Here is a 13,827-nt window from a genome sequence, read left to right on the forward strand (position 1 = left end):
AAGAGTGAAAAGAAATGAACAAAGCCTCCAAGAAATATGGGATTATGTGAAAAGACCTAATCTATGCTTGTTCAGTGTACTTGAATATGATGGGGAGAATGAATCCAAGCTGGAAAACATGCACCAGTATATTATCCAGGAGAACTTCCCAAGCCTAGCAAGGCAGTCCAACATTCAAATTCAAGAAATACAGAGAACTCCACAAAGATGTTTCTCAAGAAGAGCAACCCCAAGGCACATAATCATCAGATTCACCAGGGTTGAAATGAAGGAAAAAATGCTAAGGGCAGCCAGAGAGAAAGGTCAGGTCACCCACAGAGGGAAGCCCATCAGACTCACAGTGGGTCTCTTGGCAGAAACTCTACAAGCCAGAAGACAGTGGGGGCCAATATTCAACATCTTTAAAGAAAAGAACTTTCAACCCAGAATCTCATATCCAGCTAAACTAAGTTTTGTAAGTGAAGGAGAAATAAAATCCTTTATGGACAAGCAATTACTGAGAGATTTCATCACCACCAGATCTGCCCTACAAGAGCTCCTGAAAGAAATACTAAGCATGGAAAGGAACAAGTACCAGTCACTGCAAAAGCAAACCAGTTGGCAAAGACCAAAAATGCAATGAAGAAAATGAGTCAACTAATGGGAAAGAAAAACAGCCAGTAACAAAATGGCATCATCAAATTCACACATAATGATATTAACATTGAATGTAAATGGCCTAAGCACCCCAATCAAAAGACACAGACTGGCAAACTGGATAAAAAGTCAAGACCCATTGGTGTGCTGTATTCAGGAAATCCATCTCACATACAAAGACACACATAGACTCAAAATAAAGGGATGGAAGAAGATTTACCAAGCAAATAGAGAACAAAAAATAGTAGGGGTTGCAATCCTAGTCTCTGATAAAATGAACTTCAAACCAACAAAGAGACAAAGAAGGACACTACATAATGGTAAAAGGATCAATTCAACAAGAAGAGCTAACTATCCTAAATATATACACACACAACACAAAAGCACCCAGATACATAAAGCAAGTTCTTAACTACCTAAAACGAGATTTAGACTCCCACACAATAATAGTGGGAGACTTCAACACTCCACTGTCAATAATAGACAGATGAATGAGACAGAAAATTAACAAGGACATCCAGGACTTGAATGCAGAGCTGGACCAAGCAGACCTAATAGACATGTACAGAATGCTCCACCCCAAATCCACAGAATGTACATTTTCCTCAGCACCACATTACACTTACTCTAAAATTGACCACATCATTGGAAGCAAATCACTCCTCAGCAAATGCAAAAGAATGGAAATCATAACAGTCTATCAGGCACAGGGCAATCAGACTAGAACTCAGGATTAAGAAACATACTCAAACCCGCACAACCAATTGGAAACTGAACAACTTGCTTCTGAGTGTTGACTGGATAAACAATGAAATGAGGGCAGAAATAAAGATGTTCTTCAAAACCAACCAAAATGAAGACACAACTTACCAGAATCTCTGGGACACCTTTAAAGCAGTATCAAGAGGGAAATTTATAGCAATAAATGGCCACATGAGAAACAAGGAAAGATCTAAAATTGACATACTATCATCAAAATTGAAAGAGCTAGAGGAGGAAGATAAAAAAAAAAAAACTCAAAAACTAGCATAAGACAAGAAATAGCTAAGATCAGAGCAGAACTGAAGGAGATAGAGACACAAAATATCCTTCAAAAAAATCAAAAAATCCAGGAGCTGGTTTTTTGAAAAGATCAACAAAATAGACAGACCGCTTGCCAGATTAATAAAAAAGAAAAAGGAGAAGAATCAAATAGATGCAATAAAAAACGATAAAGGGGATATCACCACTGATCCCACAGAAATACAAGCTACCATCAGAGATTACTACAAACAGCTCTATGCACATAAACCGATAAACCAGGAAGAAATGGATAAATTCCTAGACACTTGTACTCTATCAAGACTAAACCAGGAAGAAGTTGAAACCCTGAATAGACCAATAACAAGAGCTGAAGTAGAGGCAACAATCAATAGCCTACCAACCAAAAAAAGTCCAGGTCCAGACGGGGTCACAGCCAAATTCTACCAGACGTACAAAGTGGAGCTGGTTCCATTCCTTCTCAAGCTGTATCAAACAATACAAAAGGAGGTAATCCTCCCTAACTCATTTTATGAGACCAACATCATCCTGATACCAAAACTTGGCAGAGACTCAACTAAAAAAGGAAACTTCAGGCCAATATCCATGATGAACATTGACGCAAAAATCTTGAATAAAATACTGGCAAACAGATTGCAACAGCACATCAAGAAGCTTATCCATCACAATCAAATAGGCTTCATCCTGGGGATGCAAGCCTGATTCAACATACGCAAATCCATAAACATAATGCATCACATAAGCCGAACCAAAGACAAAAGCCACATGATTATCTCAATAGATGCAGTGAACGCCTTCGACAAAATTCAACAGCACTTCATGCTAAAAACTCTCAATAAACTAAGTATCAACGGAACGTATCATAAAATGATAAAAGCTATATATGACAAACCTACAGCCAATATCATACTGAATGGGCAAAAGCTGGAAAAATTCCCTTTGAAATCAGGCACTAGACAAGGATGCCCTCTCTCCCCACTCCTATTCAACATAGTATTGGAAGTTCTAGCCAGAACAATCAGGCAAGCAAAAGAAATAAAGGGTATTCAATTAGGAGGAAGTCAAACTGTCTCTATTTGCAGATGACATGATTGTGTATCTAGAAGACCCCATTGTCTCATCCCAAAATCTTCTCAAACTGATAAGCAACTTCAGCAAAGTCTCAGGATACAAAATCAATGTGCAGAAATCACAAGCATTCCTAGACACCAATAATAGACTTAAAAAGAGCCAAATCAAGAGTGAACTCCCATTCACAACTGCTACAAAGAGAATAAAATACCTAGGAACAAAACTAATGAAGGATGTGAAGGACCTCTTCAAGGAGAACTACAAACCACTGCTCAAGGAAATAAGAGAGGATGCAAGCAGATGGAGAAACATTCCATGTTCATGGTTAGGAAGAATTAATATTGTGAAAATGGCCATACTGCCCAAAGTAATCTATAGATTCAACACTATCCCCATCAAGCTACCTATGACCTTCTTCACAGAACAGGAAAAAAACACTTTACACTTCAAATGGAATCACAAGAGAGCTCAGATAGCCAAGACAATCCTAAGCAAAAAGAACAAAGGTGGAGGCATCACACTGCCAGACTTCAAACAATACTACAAGGCTACAGTAATGAAAACAGTATGGTACTGGTACCAAAACAGAGATGTAGATCAATGGAACAGAACAGAGGCCTCGGAGGCAATACCACACATCTACAGCCATCTGATCTTTGACAAACTTGACAAAAATAAGCAATGGGGAAAGGACTCCATGTTTAATAAATGGTGTTGGGAAACTGGCTAGCAATGCACAGAAAGCAGAAACTGGTCCCCCGCCTGTCATATTACACTAATATTAACTCCAGATGGATTAAAGATTTAAACATAAAACCTAATAGCATAAAAACACTAGAAGAAAACGTAGGCAAAACCATCCAGGACATAAGCATAGGCAAGGACTTCATGACTAAAACACCAAAAGCAACGGCAATAAAAGCCAAGATAGACAAATGGGATCTAACTAAAATTCAGAGCTTCTATACAGCAAAAGAACCAATCATTAGAGTGAACTGGCAATGAACAGAATGGGAAAAAAATTTTGCAATATACCCATCAGACAAAGGGCTAATACCCAGAATCTACAAAGAACTAAAATAGATATGCAAGAAAAAAACAAATAAGCCCATTCAAAAGTGGGCAAAGGATATGAACAGACACTTTTCAAAAGAAGACATATATGAGGCCAACAAACATATGAAAAAATGCTCATCATCACTGGTCATTAGAGAAATGCAAATCAAAACCACATTGAGATACCATCTCACACCTGTTAGAATGGCAATCATTAAAAAATCTGGAGACAACAGATGCTGGAGAAGATGTGGAGAAATAGGAACACTCTTACACAGTTGGTGGGAGTGTAAATTAGTTCAACCACTGTGGAAGACAGTGTGGCAATTTCTCAAGGATCTAGAAATAGAAATTCCATTTGACCCAGCAATCCCACTACTGGGTATATACCCAAAGAACTGTAAATTGTTCTACTATAGAGACACATGCACACGTATGTTCATTGCAGCCCTGTGTACAATAGCAAAGACCTGGAACCAACCCAAATGCCCATCAATGATAGACTGGACAAAGAAAATGTGGTACATATACAACATGGAATACTACCCAGCCATAAAAATCGATGAGTTCGTGTCCTTTGTAGGAACTTGGATGAATCTGGATACCATCATTCTCAGCAAACTGACACAAGAACAGAAAACCAAACACCACAGGTTCTCACTCATAAGTGGGTGTTGAACAATGAGAACACATGGACTCAGGGAGAGAAGCATCACACACTGGGGGCAGTTGGGGGGGTTAGGGGAGAGACAGCAGAGGGTGGGGAGGGAGGAGAGGGTGGAGAAGGATAACATGGGGAGAAATGCCAGATATAGTATGCACCTAAAGTAAAATAAATAGATTTAAAAAAAAAATCACTGACCTAATTTCTCAAGTATTTCTTCTGCTCTCCTACACTTTCCACAATGCATTATGAAATTTTTCTCTTAAGATAATGTATTAGCTTAGATGCCAGGGTGGCCTTTATAACAAATGCATATTTTTTTAGATTTTTTTTTTATTATTATACTTTAAGTTCTGGGGTAGATATGCAGAACATGCAGGTTTGTTACGTAGGTATACAAGTGCCATGGTGATTTGCTGCACCTATCAACCCATCATCTACATTAGGTATTTCTCCTAATGCTATCTCTCCCCTAACCCCCCATCCCCTGGCAGGCCCCGGTGTGTGGTGTTCCCCTCCCTGTGTCCATGTGTTCTCATTATTCAACTCCCACTTATGAATGAGAATATGCGGTGTTTGGTTTTCTGTTCTTCTATCAGTTTACTTAAAATGATGGTTTCCAGCTTCATCCATGTACCTGCAAAGGGCATGAAATCATCCTTTTATATGGCTTCATAGCATTCCATGATGTATGTGTGCCACATTTTCTTTATCCAGTCTACCACTGATGGACTGATGGGCATTTGCATTGGTTCCAAGTCTTTGCTATTATGAACAGTGCTTCAATAAACATACGTGTGTGTGTGTCTTTATAACAGAATGATTTATAATTCTTTGGGTATATATCCAGTAATGGGATTGCTGGGTAAAATGGCATTTCTGGTCCTAGATCCTTGAGGAATTGCCACACTGTCTTCCACAACGAACAACCATGTATTTTATATGGTGAGACTCGTGAAATTTTGGAAATATCACCAACAGCATTTTACTCCATTAAACAACACAGGAATAAAACTTGAACACACATTTTATTTTTCAGGGAGTTTTTTGAAGATGAATTTAATCTGATTATCTAATTCGCTGATAGTGCCAACATGGTTTGGATGTTGTTCCCACCCAAATCTCATGTTGAAATGTAATTCCAAATGTTCGAGGGAGGGCCTGGTGTGAGGTGATTGGATCATAGGGATGAATTTCTTGTGAATGGTTTAGCACCATCCTTTTGGTTCTGTCCTCATGATAGTGGGTTAGTTCTCATGAGATCTGGTCATTTAAAAGTGTGAGGCACCTCCTCTGTTGCTCTCTTGCTCCTGCTTTTGCTGTGTGATGTGCAAGCTCCTGCTTGACCTTCTGCCATAATTGCAAGCTTCCAGAGACCTCCACAGAAGTATATGCCACTATGCTTCCTGTACAGCCTGCAGAACCATAAGCCAACTAAACCTCATTTCTTATAAATTACCCAGTCGCAGGTATTTCTTTATAGCAATGCAAGAATGGCCTAATACAAGTATTTTCTCAAAAGGGCTCAAAATAAATGTAAAGGCAAAAGAGGTAGTTATCCTGTTATGGGATTCTCATTAGGACATTTAATCTCAGTGTATTTTTTTTTTTAAATGAAAGATTCAATCAAACCAAGGTTATAGGCTTCTCTCCCCACTTTATATTAAGGCACATGTACTAGCTCCCAAATGGGCTGTGAAACAGACCGTTAGGTCTGGCAATTTCAGCTAAAGAGTCCTTTGCAGAAGCAAGTTATAGATCAGAAAACAACTTCAGGTATCTAGGTGCTTTCCAGGATTCCTTGAGTTTCAGTATATGGAAGCACTCTTTTTCAGGGTTTGGAAACATAAACATGGCTATCTAACCTTTGAAACTACTTTTATTGCTGTCTTACAGATTTGGGTAAAGCAACTTTTTGAGCAAAACATTTCACTCTGGCTCTGGTCAGATATCTCACCTCTCTCAAAGAGGAGAATCATGAAGCAAGGCTGAAGGTAAACTAAAAATACTTATGTTGCCTTTAGGAGGGTATCACTGATAAATCAGAGGAAGATGATTTTAAACGTAAAATTGTATTATACTAAACTGAAAAAAGTATATGAATGAACTTAAAGTTGGATCTTTTTAATGTGGAATATACACAAGTGCATTTACATTGTAAGTACGTTTACAATGTAATTAAATTTTTGAAGACCTTAAAGGGAAATTAGTGCTATATTTTAGAGTAATATACATTTATAGCCTAATAAAATTAAGACAGTACAGTTATATTTTTAAACATATACAAATATGGCATTCATGTACAGTGATTAAAATATTAAATGACTATAACAGAACTCATCATTGTTTTAAATGATTAAAATCTCTAGTTTACTACCATGAAATTAAAACACTTTGTGCAGAGAGGCATCATTATTCAAGAATTTCTTTTCCCTAATTCTGTCTTCTAACCACAATATTAGCACACGAAATAAATGTATTTCGATTTTATTCTCTTGTTGTTGCAGAAGCATTACGTGAAATATCAAGCATATGGACACTTTCATGAGTAACTTATAAATCTACCATCAGGAATTCCAGCAACTGGACATTAGAAGATTTATAATTTGCAAGTACCTTTGGATAAAATACAATTGGTTTGTCATACAGATTGTTCCATCAGATGATACTGCTGGCATAACCTATGATCTTGATACAATACATAAACTTATTTGAAAGATGAATTATACATTATGTAGTTATTGTGTTTATTGCTTTTTATTAACCAATCACAGAAAAACATGCACCTAATATGCAACTTGAAAGTCCAACTCACAACTCATGATTCAAAAAGCAGGAATTTCAAGCCATTGCTTTCAGTAGTCCATAATATAAAATACTCCAAGTATAAATTCAACATTGCATGCAACAACTGGCCATTTGCTTCAAAACAAGTGATCACAGTGTTTATATATTTTAAAGAGATACATCTATACATATATTATTTTAAAAATAACTAAGAAGAAATACAACTTTGGAAAATCTTTTCAGGTATAAATTTTTCTAGAAAATTGAAGAGTAACTAAAGATGCAGAAAAGCAGAGCTTTATTAAGAAACATCTGTGGTGCAAATGTAAATATTTAACTTAAAGCTGTGATGTGTACCTAAACTTCAATGCATAAAATGTAAAGTTTAACATATCAGAACTACAGGATTTTTAGCTTTGGATCATTTTAATACTATAAAATAGCTCTGACAACCCTAAATGTCAGTTGCCATCCATTCTTATGATCCTTCAGAACACAACTCTTTGGTGCATTGTAATCACATAGACAGCACAAAATTAAATAATAAAATAAACTATCAATTAACAAAAATGAGTTTAAAATCTCTGATTCTTTCTCTTCTCTCTTTGAAGTCTTGTTACTGAAAAGTTACCCAAAAAAATACAAGTGAAACTTTTAATCTGTAAAAGTTCAAAAGAATTGATTTCAGATTTTCAGGTGAAATCAGAACAGATGCTGTAAAAAACTTTAATTGGCAACAAAATAGCACTGCACTTTCACGTGGCGGTAATGGAAGATGTGAAGACGCATCTTGCAAGACTGAGAAGCTGCAAATGACGAAGTTCACCTCAGTGCTGAGGAAATTTCTGTGAATGTCATGGGCAGTGTAGGATAACCTGACTATGGTGCTGTTTATATGTAACACTTTTAGGAAATATAATAGTTCACACCCCCAAAGAAAATATTATTTTTAGGAAATCTAGTCAATCTCCTTGAATTCAAGGAGAACTCAGTTTCTTTGTATTACTCAGAACAGCATCTACAAAATAATTAAGAATGATGTTAACACGCAAATGACTTTTAAAGCCAAAATGTTATCTGTACTATAACTTCTAATGCTACAGTGAAGTATTAATTTGTCATTTCAACATAAGTCATAAATGCATGTCCTTTGAAAGTAATATATTTCAATAATATCTTAAGTCTAGAGAACACAGATCAATGAGACCTTGTCCTCTTATCTAGTATCATGCCACACAATAATAAATGCTTAAAATGCTGATGATATAGCAATACATTACATTTAAACTCTCCCAATAGCACTGCAAAAAATATTTTTAAAAGTGCACTCACAGTAGAAAATAAAGTGTCTAGAAAGGAATAATGTGCGGTTTCCCCCAAATAAAATGTATGACATTAATAAATGTATAGTAAGTCCTTCACTGTCTGAAAAATAAGCACAGACCCAAGTAGACCGAAATTGTTGTTTCTCCATAAACTTTTCAAAGGGCGCTAATATCCCCTAAATCTACTGTGATTAGTTAATAGTAATAGAATAACTTCAAATCAAACTAATCAAATATATAATTTTATATGTCCTGCATTACAAGTAGCTAAAAAATAATGTAATTGACTTTGTCCTGAATTAAATGTGAGGAGATCTGGCTCTATACTTAAAATGATGATAAAAGTAATGGAAAATATACTCTGAGTCTTCTTAATGTTGAATACAAATGTTTATATAGAAGTTAGATGAGTACACTTTGTTTTTTCACTTTTGAATCTTGGAGATCTGAGCACAAGAAGGAATGCTTTTTTCTAGTATATACGTTACGCTATTATTTTATCTACTTATTGGGTTTTTTAAATTGCTTCATAAAAACCAATTTTCTAAAACACTGATTTATATGTCTTGATTCAAACAGTTCTTCGAGCACAAACTATAAGTAACCCGTGTTTCTTCTGTTTCTCTCTCTCTCTCTCTCTCTCTCTCTCCATTAACCATTTAAATAAGGATGAAATAGTTGTGCAAACTTAACAATTCTTCAATGTGATCAGTTAATTTGGGGGGAAATGTGATTAATTAGAACTATTTCTCTTTTGAAAGTATTCAAAATGTTACTTAGATTTTATCCTTTTCTAACATGTATAAATTTTTTAAAGTTGTAAACTGCTCAATTCACCATGTGTAATGTTTCTTCATTTTTATCTGATACTCTTATGGCTATTGCTTTTTGTCTTTGTTTTTAGGTTATTTGGGTAAAGGTGGTATTTGGTTACATGAGTAAATTATTTAGCAATGATTTGTGAGATTTTTGGTGTATCCATCACCCAAGCAGTATACACTGTACCATATTTGTAGCATTTTATCCCTTGTTTCCTCCCACACTTCCTCCCAAGTCCGCAAAGTCCACTGTATCATTCTTATGCCTTTTGTCCTCATAGGTTTTTGTCTTGTATAAGAAACTATTAACTATTCAAAGTCATGACATCATCCTGCTTGTTTTTAGATTTATTATTTCAGCTTTTATGTTTAGATCTGTGATCCAACTCAAATTAATTTTTGTGTATGAAGTAAGATATAGAGATGGAGGTTCACTTGTTTTTCCATATAGATACACAGTGGCCAAGCATCATTTGTTAAAACATCCTTCCTTCCCCCATTCAAATGACTTGGACCCTTGATTAAAAATCGATTATGTATATGTGTGTCTATTATGAAATCTTATTTTTCTATACTTACACTAATGCCATATTGTATTGATTACTGTAGTTTATAAGGGGGTCTTGAAATCAGGTAGTTAAGTCCTCCCAATTTTCAAGATTCTTCTGTACTAGATCCTTTGACTTTTTACATCATTCTCAGCAAACTAACACAAGAACAGAAAACCAAACGCCACATGTCCTCACTCATAAGTGAGAATTGAACAATGACAACACATGGACACGGGAACATTACACACTGGGCCTGTCGGAGGGGGTGGGGTGCTAGGGGAGGGATAGCATTAGGAGAAATACTATGTAGATGACAGAGATGGATGCAGCAAACCACCATGGCAAGTGTATAACTATGTAACAAACCTGCATGTTCTGGACATGTACCCCAGAACGTAAAGTATAAAAAAAAGAATAAATTTGTCTTTTAAATTTTCAAAAGGAGTTGCTGAGATTTTGACTTTGATTGCATTGAATCCATGGGACAATTTGGGGATGATGGGTTTCTTAACAAAATTGAGATTCCCAAATCATGAACATGGTATATCTCTCCTTTTATTAGGTCATCTTAAATATATCTCAGCAATGATGTGTAGTTTTCAGTATAGACGCCTTGTGATCTGTTATTAGATTTATTTCTATTTATTCTATATCTTATGTTGCTAATATAAAAATTCTTTGGATATTTCATTTTTAAATTATTTGTTGCTAGGTTATAGAATTACAATTTATTTTGTAAAGACTGCATATTGTGGCCTTGTAAAATTCACTTATATAGTAGGGACTTTATGTAATTTCCTTATGGTTTTGTACATATACGTGATCTGCTAATCATGACAGTGTTGCCTCTTCTTCTTTAATCTCTTAGTGCTTTAATATTTTTCTTGCATTATGGAACTGACTAGGACGTCCGGTACAATGCTAAGTGAAAATGGACAGTGAATATCCTTGGCTTGTTTCCAATCTTAGGGGGAAATCTTCCAATATTTCGCCATTAAGTATGATGCTAGCTGTAGGCTTTCATAAGTGTGCTTTATCATATTGAGAAAACTCCCTTTATACCTTGTTTGCTGATAGTTTTTATCATAAATGAGTATGAAGTTTTATTGATGGCTTTCTTGTATCTACTGAAATGATTATATCATTTTCCTCCTCATTATGTTAATATGGTGAATTATACTGATTTTCAAGTGTCTAATACAGGTATTTAAAGCCATACATTTGCCTCCCTCTTTAGCTGCATCCACGAATTTTTTGATATTTTGAGTTTTCATTTTCATCAAATTTGAAGTAGTTCTAATTTCCCTAGTGCTTTCTTCTTTGTCCCATGTATTGTATAGATGTGTATTCTTTAATATCAAAATACTTTGGAATTATTGATTTCTAATATTATATCCTAAGACTATATGATTTCAATCTTTTGAAATATATGAAGACTTGTTTTATGACACAGAAGGTGGCCTGTCTTGGTGAATGTTCCAAGTATACTTGAAAATAATGATGCATTCTGCTGTTGTTGGGTGTAGACTTTTAATAAATGTCAATTAGTTCAGGTTGTCAGTATAATACATTTCTCATTACTAATTATCTAAGTAATTCAATAATTATCTAAATAATTTAACAATTAGTGCAGAAAACCTTTGAAAGGTGACCCAGATTACAGTATTCAAATGAGCAAATGAGAAACGACTCCATTTGAGTGGCTCCCATGTGACCCAGCATTTTTATTAGGCCTCATTATCCTTAGATTTCATTTTATGTTTTTTTTTTTATTTTTTATATATGTATGTATGTATTTATTTTTTGAGACAGTGTCTCACTGTGTTGCCCAGGCTGGAGTGCAGTGGCACAATCTTGGCTTACTACCATCTCCGCCTCCCGGGTTCAAGCAATTCTCTGCCTCAGCCTCCCAAGTAACTGGGATTACAGGTACCCGCCACCACACGCTGCTAATTTTTTTTGTATTTTTAGTAGAGACAAGGTTTCACCATCATGGCCAGGCTGGTTTTGAACTCCTGACCTCATGATCCACCGATCTCGACCTCCCAAAGTGCTGGGATTACAGGCATGAGCCACCACACCTGGCCCATTGTATGTTATAAATAAAATTTGGAACCAAATAAGCTACACCTAGTGTGTTTAAACAGTGTATCATTACCTGGAATTCAAACAAACAAAAGACCAAAACTATGATTTCAGAGGAATTATGTGGATGGAAGAATCATCTTATTTAACAATTAATTGATTTTCCTTTTCTGTGCTACCTTTTTACAGATAATTAAGTATAACTTAGAGGAAAAATCCACAAGTAAAAGGATTTATATACAGAAATGTTGCGTGCCAAGGGTTAAGTTAATGGAAATGAACATAGCTCCTAATGCTTCATACTACCTTCACACATAAGTCTTGGGTATAGACACAGGTGTGTTTGTGTATGTGCGTCTGCATGTGTGTAGCAGAGACCTACCATAAAGAAATAACATGCTCCTAGGACAGTGTAGAACCACACTCTAGTAAAGCATTCTTGGACAGTAAGGAAGGTACCTTAAAAGCATATCCTCAGTATTTAATTCTAAAGGGTATCTTACAAAACACCATAGTATCTTAAATCTCTTTCAAGACTATCAATCTTATTGGGAAAAGTTTAATGTGCCTTTAAATTTTTCATTCATAAATTTAAAACTATTGAAGAAAAAAAATAAATCCTAGCTAACATAATGTGTTTTCTGCTTTATTTCTAACTGCAGGGAGGTCATTACTCTATGCCAATGTCATCTTTGGTGACGCTTTAACATTTTTAGTCTTCAAATTGTGTACAGTTAATTCATATTATACCTGTAACTTTCACATTCTGAAACCTATTGTCACCAATTAAAATATCTAAACTGTTTCCTGGAATCAGGCTTTCTTTTCCTCCATTTAGATTTTTCACCAAACTAAATAATAAATGAATTAGTAGCCAACAGTGGTGATACTAAGTGAATCAAAACAAATACACTATGTTGCAGCTCAAACTTTCGCAAAGCTTTTGCATGTGTTCAAAGACTTTCATGACACTGTGCTTGAGTTCTTTAAGTGACCTACCAAGGACTTTCATTATTAGAAAAAATTATTACTTTAATGATCCATCATTAACTTTTTCTGTGTGTACACTCTTCCACCTTTAGGGTTAGAGTACACAGTCAATGTAGCATTTCAGTTCAAGTTATTGACCCAATAAAGACAGAACCATTACATTTAAAATTTCCAAAAGAATTATGGAAGCTTCATTTAATCCAAACAATATTTTCTTCGTGCTTTAGGTTCTCTCCAAACTAAACAGTATATTTGGCAGAACCATCATTACAATCAGTACCATATAAAGTCAAAGGCTTAATGGTAAAATGATAAGACTAAAAAGTCAATATTTGAACTGATAAATAGAAGTGTGGCTATGTTGTAAAGCAGTAAAGTGTGGTCTGTGGAACACAGTAGGCATTCATTAAATATGTGGTTAATGAATGACTTAAATGACCAGACAGAATGTGATCCATAGCCATTACAAAGCCCAAATGTAATGGCTAAAACACCTGAGCCAAAGGTAAACTACAAAGAACATGCGAATTCATAGCATGTCATTTTTTCAAAGCATCTTTAACTCACCAAAGGTTAATGTTCCTTTCAGTGAGCTTTATAGGCACTGCTGAAGCAATGAAAATGAAAGCCATTGCTGTGATATTTCTGCTTTTGGAGACTGTATAACAAAGATATAGATAAAGCAGAACATTTGATTAGCTATCTATGTGCCCCAGCTGGAGATCATCACAGGCTTTGCAAACACACCTACCATTGATCTTCAGCATCCCCATGGAGAAGCTGAATGACATCTCCATTTCTAA

Source organism: Sapajus apella, unplaced genomic scaffold (assembly GCF_009761245.1).
Source record: "Sapajus apella isolate SASKATOON/1434 unplaced genomic scaffold, GSC_monkey_1.0 scaffold179, whole genome shotgun sequence".
NCBI classification, from domain to species: Eukaryota; Metazoa; Chordata; class Mammalia; order Primates; family Cebidae; genus Sapajus; species Sapajus apella.